The sequence below is a fragment of the Bactrocera latifrons genome, unplaced genomic scaffold, assembly GCF_001853355.1.
Source record: "Bactrocera latifrons isolate USDA-ARS-PBARC rearing strain unplaced genomic scaffold, ASM185335v1 scaffold_258, whole genome shotgun sequence".
NCBI lineage: Eukaryota > Metazoa > Arthropoda > Insecta > Diptera > Tephritidae > Bactrocera > Bactrocera latifrons.
In genome coordinates this window covers 31,277-45,035 of record NW_017536163.1, presented here as the reverse complement: position 1 = coordinate 45,035, position 13,759 = coordinate 31,277, and the positions used below count along the sequence as shown (strand labels likewise).

Here is a 13,759-nt window from a genome sequence, read left to right as displayed (position 1 = left end):
GCCTTTAAATCAAGGCACACCCACCCGCACTCACCCACATGTTGGCGCGGTAAATTGATAACTGTGCAGAATTTTTTAACTTCTGAGTGCGTACTTGCATTTTTTTGCACGCTTGTACGTGTGTATACATGTATATACCTGTATGTGCGTAATCATGCAAAATCAGCAGGCGCGCGAACAGCTGACAGCCGGCACGAAACTCGTACTTGTCAACCTTCAATGAGCGGCGCGCAGCAAATATCGACGTCATGATCAAGTTTTCAAATAACCACACACACATGCGTACGCACTCAAGTGCATATACCTGTACATATGTACATACAACTTAGCGACAAATCGCTCGCACAGCCACGAGCCATTGACTTGGTTACGGAGCGTAGAATATATAAAAWAAAAAAAAAAAAATCGAGAAAAATTAGCACACCTCGCGAATCAATTGCAAATCGAATATAAAAACTCAGCAACATTTTGCATGCTTTTTACACCTTCGCATTCGCTCTTTCAGTTCATTTTCCGCATATGCGCTCACACGCCGCTCTCTCTTTTTACTACAACTCAGCACAACACTTGGTGGCTCAGCGCCTACTTGGTTGCTCGCGCGCCATTTCACTACCTTCTCCTCACCATCCATCCGCGCCAGCCCCAGCGCATCTCCACTGATCGTGCTCGCCTAATCCGTCGCTTGCGCGTCGCTCTTCTGGTAGTTCTGTACGTACATTCACTCCGCGCTAACGTATCCGACGCTCGTTGCTGTGAATATCGCAGTTCAACAACATTGAAAATATCTTTTATCGAAGGTACACGCCAACAAATATACATACTTACATACTTACTCATACAACAGTGATTCACTTGTGTTTTTTTGGTGAAATAGTTGCATTTTAATATAAAATATGTAACTGATTTCTTGCGTCAGCTGTTGACCAAAGTGTGATTCATTTCCAAATTCGTGAAATTTCCGGCTTATTGCTGCATGCTTGTGCGATATGGATTTCTTTATCTAACGCTTAGCTAGGCTAGGCTAGGCATGGCTAGGCATAGTGTTTTATTAACACGTGTATCACTGGCTGAGCACGTGGCCGCGTGTCGGCTGCGTCAGGCCAACCAATAGCGCCTACTTTTCGCTTACAGTCTCGGTGAACTGTCGCGCTCTGTGCAAAAGCTGCCCTCGGTGGACTAGTGTGACCTAGTATCTCAAGTGTTATTCTAAATATGTTCTAAATATATTCATAACATGTGGTGGCTGTCATATTAGTTTTCCCCATTTGTGTGGCTGTATGTGTTTGTTGTGTTGCCAAGCGCTTGCCGTTCAATAATATCGCTGATAATTATGATTTACAACCTCTCACTTTTACTTTTTTATTTTACTCATATTTACCATAGTTTTTGTTAACTTTAGTGTGGGCGTTTTAATTGTTGACACACTTACAAATGTACGCACATATATACACCGTGTATTTATAAAACGTTAATTAGCACAATGTAAAAAAATTAAAAAAAAAAAAAAAAAATCGGCAACGCAACACTTTTGTGCTAATTGTGGAAGATGTGTATGTGTGTGTGTTGTAAACGAGTTTTATTAAAATATTTAAGGAAGCTGAAAATGCCTGCTGTGGAATGTTTTGTGCGTAATTTCTCTTTAACTATTGCCTTTGTTAACTTAAAATTCAGTTGCAGTACTTTTAACGCGAGTTCATAAACAGGGTGGTCCAAAAGTGATTTTTTTTATTTTAAAAATGTTTTTTTAAACATTAAAAAAATAATAATAAAATAAAAAATTATGTTTAAACTGATTTCTGCTTAATTGCAGTATACACATATTTTTTACTTTCAATAGGAGTGCGTATACAGGGATACAGAGTGGGTCAAAAAAATTAAAATAAATATAATGCTAACTTCGGCTACACCGAAGCTTTAATACCCATCACAGGTGCATTTCCTATAGAAACCAGCGAGCACAAAATTCTATTTTGATTGCGATCGATCAGTTTGTATGCCAGCTATATGTTATAGCAGTCCGATCTGAACAATATAGACACTTTAGAAAATATTCCACATAAAAATTCGTGGACATACATATCTCATCAAATAAAAAATGTTCCATACAAGGACTTTATTTTGATTGATCAGTTTGTATGACAGCTATATGCTATAGTAATCCGATGTGAACAATTTGTGTCGAGTTTGTACCGTTGCTTTGAACTATAGCTCCTGTTAAATTTGGTGAAGATATCTTGTTAAATAAAATTCTTTTCCATACAAGCACTTCATATAGATCGATCATTTTGTAAGGCAGTTATATTCCTTCTTAGGTAGGCAAATGTCGTGTGCTAAATTACAGATCGTTACCTCAAAAACTTAATAAATGACTTTGAATTTTGGGTCAGTCAGCTCCAACGCGGAAAACTCTAAAATAGTGCTGATCTAGAGCATAGATTTAATGAGCATATTTCACAAAAGTTTAAAGTTATTGCAATCAATGCAGTCTTTCTGGCACCTCTTCATGCATTGTAAAAATCGTCGAAGACAGATTATAAACAAATGTACTCTCCTTATAACGGTTATGCTGAAAATTACTAAAACCGCGATAACTCCTACAACTTGCCTTTCTGAAGTCTTCGGCGATTTCTTCGATGATTTTTTACTCATTGTATGTAGATCAGATATGCCATATGTATCAATTTCCACGACTTATTTGCGCGTGCGCATAAATAGTAGTACAAATAAATATTTGTTTACTAAGCTTTGCGCACGATCAATTGCTGCTAGGAATACAGTCAACACGCTGGCAGCAAAAAATATTGCATGATGGCAATAATAAAGTGTTAATTACAAGTCCCAGGAGCGCGAGCATTATGCCATAATATATACAATAAATTGAAAGCTAATATTGATGATGTTATTATTGTTGGGCGAACGCGTTAAGCGCCTTTATTTATTTAGCTGTCTGGTATTATTCAGAAGTCGGATCACTTGCTTCAACGGGAGCGAGTGAAGTAGTGGGATCGCTTTCGTGGCACACAAGTGATAGTTTAGGAGTTTGTATATATTCATACATATGAACTTTATACGTATTTTATTACAGCATATCTTCAATATAATTATATAGTAGATAGTACAAATATTTGACTTTAATTATATACGTAGTTATTATTATGCCTTTAATATCGGTTTCTATAATGAAAACACTAAATTCCTTCTTCTTATTTCAGTATTTCAATGGGGTGACTTGTGGAACAGTGCTCTCCTGAACCCGGGACCAAAAGGTAAATAATGAAAATATTTCAAAATTGGAACAAAAAACATTTTCAGAGAACCTGAATTTGAGTAATAATCTTGAACCATTTTCAAGCGTTGTGGCAAAGTGAAACGTCACATGATGAAATGGCAAATCTTACTGAAAGTACTTACTTACAAAATTTGATGTGTGTATATCCTTAAACAAACCTGGTTGCCATGAGCTGTTAAAAGCCTCAAAAATTTTCAACTTTTTCGGTTTGAATAAAACTTGCACTCCTTTCCAATTGCTAGCATACATGAATAAGTTGTATGAGAAGCTAGATCAGACCAATATACTCCATAAGACTAAAGATAAAACTTGACTCGGATATATCCAAATAAACTACGCGCTTAAACCGAATCGATAAAAAAAATACTTCCTGGTTTGGTATGACCTGTTTTCATGTTTCTGTGAAGTTTGATCTTAAATTTTTTTTCAATAACCAAGACTACCTCTTTCGGTAAAAAACCTTTTTGTTTAAACCTGAATTTAACTGATTGATGACTGCTAAACAGATATAGAGAAGGCTTTCTTCTTCTTCATTAGCGTAGACACCGCTTACACGGTTGTAGCCGAGTTTACAACAGCGCGTCTGTTGTTCTTCCTTTGTCCAATAGTAGATTCCAAGTGCACCCTAGTATTTTTCCACCTGGTTTTTTAAAACGGTCTTCGTTCCCACGGCGGGTACTGCATCGAATACTCTCTGAGCTGGAATGTTTTCATCCATTCGGACGACATGACCTAGCCAGCGCTGTCTATTACATAATTTGCTAAACTATGTCAATATCGTCGTATATATCATAAGAGATTGAAGAAGTCGCACAATAAACAGTCCGTTTGTCTGAAATCTCGTTTGGCTCGGAGAGGTACTTCCCAATCCTGACGGAGCATTTACTCAACCGTATTAGTTTTGCGAGGATACCAAATTCAGACATCGCGGTATAAAGGCCTTTCCGTACTGTCAAATGTAGATTTGAAATCGACGAAGAGTGTCGATCCTCTTTTCACAGGTTTCTCAAAAATTTACCGCATGGTGAATATCTGGTCAGCTGTTGATTTTCCAGGTCTGAAGCCACACTCCGATCCCGTCCGATCAGTTTGTTGATGGTGAGCTTTAATAATTTACACAGTACGCTCAATAGAGCCTTATATGCGATGTTGAGGAGGCTTACTCCGCGGCAGTCGGCGCAGATTATGGGGTCATTGTCATCGGTGGGGGAATCGGGTTCACCATCCCCTGGTGTTAAGCTTTCACTGCCATTCACGCAGTAAATGAGATTCGCTGAGGTCTATCAAATATTTATTATTATTCCGATTTCTTGATGTAGAATTTTTTGAAGAATTGTGGGTAAATATATTCCAGTTTTTTCTATTTTTTTTCAGAACGTTTTTAATTGTTTATTCACACATAAAATTACTGTATAGCCGTGTTCATAGGAATCTCTTTGTATGACAGCGATCATTAATGAAAAATATCGTTATAAAAAAAATAGGTAAATTAAATAAAACACTGGAACAATGAAATAACTGTAATATTCATATGCAGGCAAAAAATTTACATTTTCAAATACACCCACATTAACAATTAATGATTCCCTCCTAAGCACATTTCGACTAATTAGCCCAAATACTCGCACAGCATTAATTAAACATATTGAACTACAGGCATGTTGAGTACTGTACAGATCGAAGCTAATAAATTAAATGCCACTATGTTTCAAAAATATTTTTGCATCATAAAAACAACAGGCATAAATAAGTGCCAATGGGTATGCATATTTTAAAAAATGAATTAAGGAAATGCTTATAGAACATATAAATTAACATAAACCCATTAATTTTTTCTATCACTTCTAATGCTCAGTTTACTCTTTCCAATATGTATTTCCATACAATCGCTGTAAAGATTTCCACAAATCACCTGTATGTTATATAAGTAAAGCGCGTTTGCCTTTGAAATTTTCATAGTTTACATTACTTTCGGTAAAAAATCATATTTTCCGCTGCGAATTGTAATTATTTTTCGTATTCGCTTTGATTGTGCGAATACAAGGCTTTGTGGGCTTGTATGCCAGTATATTAGTCTTTCACTTTTCACATTTCCATAAAGACTTTGTTTACATTAGAATGAATTTACATTGCGTTTACATTTTAATATTACAGAAATTTGCAATTAATGTCCAAATAGAGAAGAGTTTATACAGTTAGAGCAGAGGTACATTCCTTGTTCGCTAATAAAGCTGTAGATACCAACATTCTAACGTTATCATAGCCGTCTTCGATTCGCCATTAATTTGCTTGCTGGTTTTGTACGCTGCTCGCTTGTCAACAAATTGACGTGTGAAATCAGCAACAAAGTTAGCGAGATGCTTTCGATATAAACGAGTCTATGTGATGAATACTTATTATAGGGATACAGACTTGTGAAATTGAAAAAAATAATTAAAAATGAGATATCATTTTATATTATATAAAAACAATTCTAGTACTAATTCTTTTGCATTAGCTTGTTTTGCTCTGGAAGCAGAAGTTTCAACTCACTTTCCATTATAATTAGAATCTAATAGAATTTAATTTAGGTTTGCACCGCTATCTAAGAAGTGATCTCGGTTCAGAGATATGCACCCAAGCACCTGAAACTACAGATTTCTATGCAATCTAGAATCGGATGCTTAGGAGTTTCCGGTGCTATGTCGCAAAGCCGGCAGTTTCTCAAACGTACAGTGTAGAGTGCGACCAGTTGACGGAAACTGTGTCCGGAGAGGTTATTCTTTATTATAATATTTTTCTTTTCTGATCTTAGAATATTCTAACAATTTTCTTTCTCTGTCTTTATGCGTTGAAGTTTTCGTTTTCGTTGGGTTTACGTAATTTTTCGTATCAGAAAAGTCGTAATCATTGTTTGATGCTTTACTTTGAGCACAGAGCTTCTTGGCTTAATCGTTCCTTATCACAGGTTCAGATTGTTAAATTTAAAGACACTAGATAACTAATCAGATCTTTCAAATGTTGGTTTTAAAGATCGCTTTGACAGTCACTGTAGTGAAGTAGTACAATCTACTTAAGCAAACGATTTTTTTGATCCCATGGACTGTTAACAGCAGCATTTCTTAAAGAGTTACATGGGTTTCCTCGGCTAAAAAACAGCATTTTTTCAAAAATTTTTTTTCATATAAAAAATGAAATATTTTATTAAATTTTTTTTACTGTCACAAGCAGAAACGATTAACAAAAAATTCTGAAATTTTTCGAAAATAACATTTTAAACTCCGCCATTGCGACGCCATTTGCAGTAACCCCTCGAAAAAAAGTTGCGACTGCATTTACGGTATAACTTACTTACAGAATCCTCTAAAGTGAAAAAAGTATGTGTTTTAGTTAAAACCTTAACTTCGAACTTCGACGAAAGGAAAAAAACTAAAATTGGAAATTTGGCAAACAATTTTACAAAAAAAAAAAATTAAAATGAAAATGTCAATGAAAGTTTCGCGACATTCGAGTTTGAGTGAAGGATCTTTTACTATATTTTTCTGCATAAATGTATGTTACCTTTTATATCTGTGCAAATTATTACATAAAGTCTGGAAATACTTGTCTTGAAATTCTAAGTTTTAAATGTAGTAGCCACTAAGAAACTGATGAAATGTTGATAGTTCAAGATCTGGTCGAAACGGATCTCATTACTATTTTTTTATTTATTTAAAAATCTTGAATATTTTCTCCAATAAAAATGAAATCTTTTTACCTTTTTAACAACATACTTTTTATATAACAATGACGTATGCAAATTCTTAAAGATAAAATGAGAGTGATGAATTTCAATCAACGCAAGACACCACACTCATACTACATAAAGCCAGCCGCAAATTTTTGAAATAAAAATATAATTTACTTCATTGAACGTCAGCATTGAATCAACAATAAAAAATCTGAAGAATATATGGCTTTTACGTCTTCATACGAAGGACAACAAAACCATGCACTCGGAGGTCTATATTAAAAAAAAAAAAAAAAAAAAAAAAAAAAAAAAAAAAAAAAAAAAAAAAAAAAAAAAAAAAAAAAAAAAAAAAAAAAAAAAAAAATTAAAAGCTACATACAATATTGGATCACTCGCCTACAGCATTCATATACAAGACATTCATCTACAAAACCATTATTACCACTTCTCCGCGAGATTTCCATTTCTGAAGCATTGAAAAGTCATGTGGCGTCTATAAATGGACGAAGTGGCAGGAAAGCTGCTGAAAAGCACATTTAGCCACACACATTCTGTGCGTAAGACAAGAAAACATAGAGATAACCTTTAAAAGCGCGCAATTGCCGCATTAAAATATCTTTTAGTATAAACAATTGTTGGCGGTGAGGGCAAATCGTCGAAATCGATTAAAAAAATTAACCATTACGCATTCCTTTGAGTTGTAGTGGATAATTATTGCAAATGAAAGCACGCGCGCGCTGAGTTTATTGTTTATGCATACAGCAGTGGAAATTGAAATGGAAACGGAATTGTATTCAAATATAAAATGTAGAAATTTTGTCTCAAAAACGGTTTCTGATGATTTTTAAAATTTTTCAATGCTATTCATTGGAAGACGACCTTATGAACCACGCTAATTACCGAAACATCTATCTGGTGTCCATCGAGTACAATATCCGATTAAGCATATTGTGTGAGAGCTGCTTACAATCAAACTATCAGAACTGCGGCTTTAAGCCTTGTTGCTCAACTTAAGATCAAAGACTTAAACTGCTTCAAATCCCCCCCCAAAAAAAAAAACCGAGAATAAGAAACCGACACTCGCCATCTGTACGTCTGAGCTTGGTATACCGGCAAAATTGATATGCATTTAAAGATTATCGTTGAGCAACACCCGCGGTGCCATCAAGATAGGAGCGAATCTCAACGAACCGTTGGATTTTTCAGAATATGTGATCAGTTATCTTGTGCCTTCTTTAACTTCATCATCGATTTAACCTGGTCGGCAGCAAGCGGGATGTCTGCGAAGCTTTTGTTGCTATAGAGAATGGATCTTCATCTCACCTCGTACGCTGATGATTGTACGATAATGATTTGGGGCAATGCAACATCTGCACAATAAGGCCCGTATGTTCCCAGTTATGGTATAATGAACGCCTTTCCAGGAAGTTTCTGCCGCAGTGCTTTCTAAAAATTACACACGAAGAGCTCGAGTTGTCGCGAGAATCGCAAGTGACCCTTGTGCAGCTTGGATATTGTAGCTGGTTCAAATTGTATTTATCCAGAATCGACCTCGACATATCACATATACTTGTATGTCCAGTGCGCAACGAGTCGCTGCATGATACTAACCACCTCTTTGCATGTCCAGCTAACCTTGCATACCCCGCATCCCTCTACCTATGGTCCGACTGCATCGAAACACCACGTTTTCTGGACCTAACTTTGGATAAAAAACTTTACCATCCCAACGGGGATTATATAACCATTGAAATAACAACAACAATAATCTAAATAGTACCTTTTGGTAGATGAATACAGTACTGGCTACCAGGAGGAAGGCGAATAAGCTGATAGCTGGCAACTATATTTTCAAAGCAGTCAAATATTTTTAAAAATCTTTTCGATTCGAGAGTTTTTGGCAAAAGCCCTAGAGATAGGCCGTTTCTCCGATAATTAAGTGGAGAAGCAAAGCAAAAAAAAAAAATTGCATTATTTGACCACATACACTAAAAAAATTATTTCTTATTTGTATACGCTTAGATTTTAAAATTTACAACAACCACCATAAGTATGGTATATACGCCCATGCACAGTTTTTTAATTACACTTATATTGAACTTGGCTCCCACCTCCAGTATGGACGCTGTGGCGCACACGCCTTGATGTCTGTTCTTAACTTTTAATATCCCAGAAAGATTTTTATTTTTACTGTTGTTTATCAACCAAGCGATTTAGTTTTTTTTTTTGAAAATTGTTTTTATTTTTTAGTGATTTGTTTTTATCACTTTTGGTCTACAAAATACTTAAAGAAAACGTTTTTAATTAGGAAAAAACGTGTATTCCTGTGGAATTTAGCGATTTCATTTATATTTAGGCAGAGTTTTTGTAAATGTGCTAATATGTTGTATGCTGCTTGTATATACTTAAGTTTTTCCAGCTTTTTGTTTACAAACCACTTTCGTATTTAATGATTTCTGAAATTTCTGTTTATATTTCGCCATAAACCGCAATTGCGGCCATAAATCGGATTTATTGGTTATATACAAACGATTGCAATGTTTTCAAATATTTAGATTACCAAAAAGTATAAAAAGGGAACTAAACTATTTTTATTTATGTATACAATGACCTGTGTGTAAATTATTAACTTTATTACATTTTTGAAGCTCAGACACCACTTTTAGTTATAATATTAGCTTTGGTTGTTTCCAAGCAAATGCTAAAGCAACACTTGTTCTCTTAGAATAGATTTCAAAGATGGATTGTTTATGATTTTCTCTCATTAAATCTCGCAAAACATTAATAACAACAAAATAGAGCGTATGACTTTTTACCTTTTTTTATTAAATATCTTCATAGTTTATAAAAAAGTCATACGATGCCAAGTCAGGACTGTACGGTTAACATCAAACCGATGTTTTGAGTGCTCACAAATGCTCATCAATCGATATGTGTGAGAGGTTGCATGAGAGGTCTTGCTGAAGAGTGACCCGTGTTCGGCGGTTGGTTTTCCTCATTCCTTGAAGGACAACTGTCGAAAAAGTGCTTGTATACCACCCAGAACTTACTGTTCTGTGTAGTTCTAGTGGCATGCTTCCGACATGCCCAGTTTTTCCAAAAAACAGGCAATCGTGCACGAACTATTGTATGCGTAAAGTCACGATTAATCACCTGTCACGATGTTATATAGCGGTTGCAAAGCATCGCTATCTTATTTTGTAACATTTCTCTCGACCAATCGAGTCTTTTTTTGAACGATCAAGATCGTCAGCTTGCTCACAGGAACAACTGATTTTGTATGAACTTCACGAAATTCGTCTTGGTGTGATCTACGACCTCGATTGAATTTAACACACCATCGATAAATACTGGTTCTTCATGGAGTTTCCTTGTCAAGTTTATTTATGCACTCTTGAGTTAAACCAGATCGAAAGTTGTAAAAAAAAAAATACGCCAAAATGTTCTCGTGCTTGAGAACTGGTTAAGTCTTGCCGGGTTTAAACGCATTTTTCTCAAATTTAAAGTTGGTTGGCAATAGTTTTCCAAAACTACTCAAACAATCTTCATGAAGTTTTACACAGGTCTTTGAGATACAATTCTTATAGACTTGAATGAAGTATTTTTTTCGAACATCTGAAATTGTGTTAGCTTTTTTTTTTAATTTGTACCAAATTGTACCAATTTTAAATTTGAATAGCTGTTTTTTTGATTTTTTTTGATTCATTTTTTTTTTAATTTGTACCAAATTGTACCAATTTTAAATTTGAATAGCTGTTTTTTTGATAGTAAAAAGTCTAGGTTTTATAGGCATTTAAAAATTTGCAATTTACCTATGATTCCCAGGTGTAGAGATATTTTTATTCAAGTTGAGGCCATTGACTCCGAATTTCGGTAGGAAATTTTAATAATTTCGATTCGTTGCTTAATCGTATGTCTTTTCATGAAGAAATCGCAAACCATACTCAAGACAAATGTCAAAAGAGCGGGGAAAATATGGCGTCGTTTGCTGTCTCTATCCTTGTTCCTTTTGAAAAATCCGTTATAAAACTACAAGTATCCAATGCTAAACATTTAATCGACTCATAAACAAAAAAGTAACATTTCGTACGGGTAGCTCCCAAATATTCTACTATTAAAGTATAGTACGGATTACATATTTGTTAGATATGTATTCAAATATCTTTCGATTACATTTATTCCTAAGCATTAAATTTATATTTTTATCCGGAATATTTCTAGAATTGTATTGAATTTATTTATACTTAATTCTGTTTTTGTTTAAATTAATACAAATAGTTTGTTTTGACGTTTCTTGTTAATGAATACAATAGAATTGTAACTCATTTTAAATTATTTCATGTTTAGATAAACTAAACATTCCCGAAGTGTACATGTTTTTATATATTTACATTCGCCTATTTATTATATATATTTATTTTCGTATATTTATTGTTACAAGTAGATTGATTTAAAACTATGTAAATTATATGGGTGGAAATACGCTTTCTGGGGAACACCGAAAAATTATTGGTAACGCGCCTCAGAAGTGGTGAGCAGAAACAATAAATATGCAATAAATTTCGAAAATATCTTTGAAAGTCATTAACCTTTTCTATTACAAATACTTTAATAAAAAAAATCATTATATTTACATTCATGTGCCCAAAACGGCAGATTTCGATCAGGTGAGCTCAGCTTTGTACAATTCTTGCAAAACGGGTGATTCTTTTGTTACTTGTAGTTTTATACAATGGCTTGACTTTTTATTTTTTGAAAGCAATATTTTACCATAAACGATAAGCTCGATTTTTCATTTGGCCAAATTTCGTTTAAGTGGATACGTAGGTTTCCTCGGGTAAAAATCAGTCTTTTTTAACAATTTTTTTCTCATTTAAAAATATATTATACAATATTTTACTAAAATTTTTTATGGTTACAAACATCCATATTCAAATAGTTATAATTGAAAAAGAAGCTCTTTCATCCAAGCCTATAAGAATTGTACCTTAAAGACCTGTGTAAAATTTCATAATGATCGGTTGAGGAGTTGTCGCAAAAGCTCTCCAACTGACTTCAAAAATACGGCTTCGAGAAAACCGCGTTTAGCTCGCCTCAAGCGCACAAGTCCTCAAAGCAGTATCTTTGAAATTATTACTCGGATCAACTTGAAAATTTAGGACAATATTCTAAAGGTGATGCAGAATTTAATAAGATAATAAGAAATGCGATTTTTTGAAATCCCTAAACCCATATAACCCCTTAAGAAACACGTTTTTAAACACACTTAAACCGATGGAGCTAGTTGAACTGAGCGGCGGCTGCACTTAAAAAGGCTTTAACTCAAAACCTATTTGAGATAACGATTTCAAACTGTAGTATGTTTACTTAAAGGTATAATGTATCGAACTATGAAAAAATATAATATATGAAAAATACGTTTTTTTTTTAAATTTACACTAGGTGTGCTCTTAGTTTTCGTGAGAGCTCAGTAAAGACATAGAGTATGATATTTTATTATCTATGTATATACTGGGGTTCATATTTCGTGTATATGCCATAGAATAAGTTGAGTCCAAATCTCTCAAATAAGCTCATTTATATCACATAATTCATTATTTTGTGCAATAGAAAGAGAAGGAGAGAGTCACGCAGACATTTCGTGTATTGCTTACGAGCGATAAACCGACTATCAATTTTAAGAACACGAATCACTACAAGAAATTGTGGGAGTAAAGGTGGGAGTTGCTCCCTAAATCAATTAATAATATTAAATATTAATAAAATATTGAAAAGTAAAGCAAAATTTAAAAATAAATACGAATTTTCTGCATACCATATAATTTCGCAGGCCTTTGTTTATCTTTTGTTGCTGGAAAATATCGATTTGTTGGAATAACATTTGTTTTACGGCGATTATTTATTTGCTTATTTGTATAGGGTCTAATTTTCCACAATCTAAAGCGCAGTAACCACGCCAGTCTGCCAGTAAATATTCGGAAATTATTTATCTACTGAATGTACTTTTCAACAAACCGACTTTTCACTTTTGGTAAATATTTTATGATATCCATTTTTCCACAAATATTTAATAAGCGCTATACTCTGAATCATATGGTATTACGGTAATTAGCGCAAATACATTAAAATTTTCCACAAGCTGCCAAAATTCGCATAAATAAATATTTACTTGATGAAGATTTTCGGCAATAAATTTTAGAATTTCAATTAGATGATTTTATAAACATTATTAGAGATTTTTTACGCAATGAAATTGACTTCATTCATCGAATAAGTGCCATTAATTTGAAGCAATGGCATTATAATGCAAGCAAGTGAGGTTAGGTGGGTGTGTGATTAGAATTATCGGATTTTTGATTTTGCACGCGAAACTTGTGAGATATAGGGTAATTAGTTTTTGGTATTTTCTAATGAGTTTTGATGTATCGGAAATGCCAGCTTAGTGTTGAGGAGTCAATACATTATAATTTTTTTCATGTGGCCTTTTTGTGGTTTATCTACACTTGCTCTTTCGAAAACGGCCAGAGTGTGATACTTGTGCAATTTCATACGATTTTTACTGTTCTCTAAGTTCTTTTGGTATAAATATTGAGGTCCTTGCCTTTAGTTAACATTCTGTTGCTTGAGCTCGACTGTGATACACGAAACTGTAGTACATTGCTAGCGCTGCATATTTTCGTATGAAGTAAAAAATATTGATACATAATTTTATCAAAAGAGTAAAAAAATAATAATCAATATTTTGAATAAAAAATATTTAA

General features: G+C 34.0%; 1 protein-coding gene across 3 annotated transcripts in view; it reads left to right on the top strand.

Moving 5' to 3' along the window:
- The window catches only part of LOC108969560 (putative phospholipase B-like lamina ancestor), a 31,786-nt gene that overhangs the window by 13,926 nt on the left and 4,101 nt on the right, over window positions 1–13,759 (top strand). For 2 of the 3 annotated variants that reach the window (XM_018934352.1, XM_018934353.1), the window contains exon 2: window positions 3,213–3,266. The gene's annotated coding sequence lies outside the window, so the exon portion shown is untranslated. Of the gene's footprint in view, window positions 1–704; window positions 798–3,212; window positions 3,267–13,759 lie in introns of those variants that run through there. The other variant, XM_018934351.1, reaches the window with a different exon arrangement.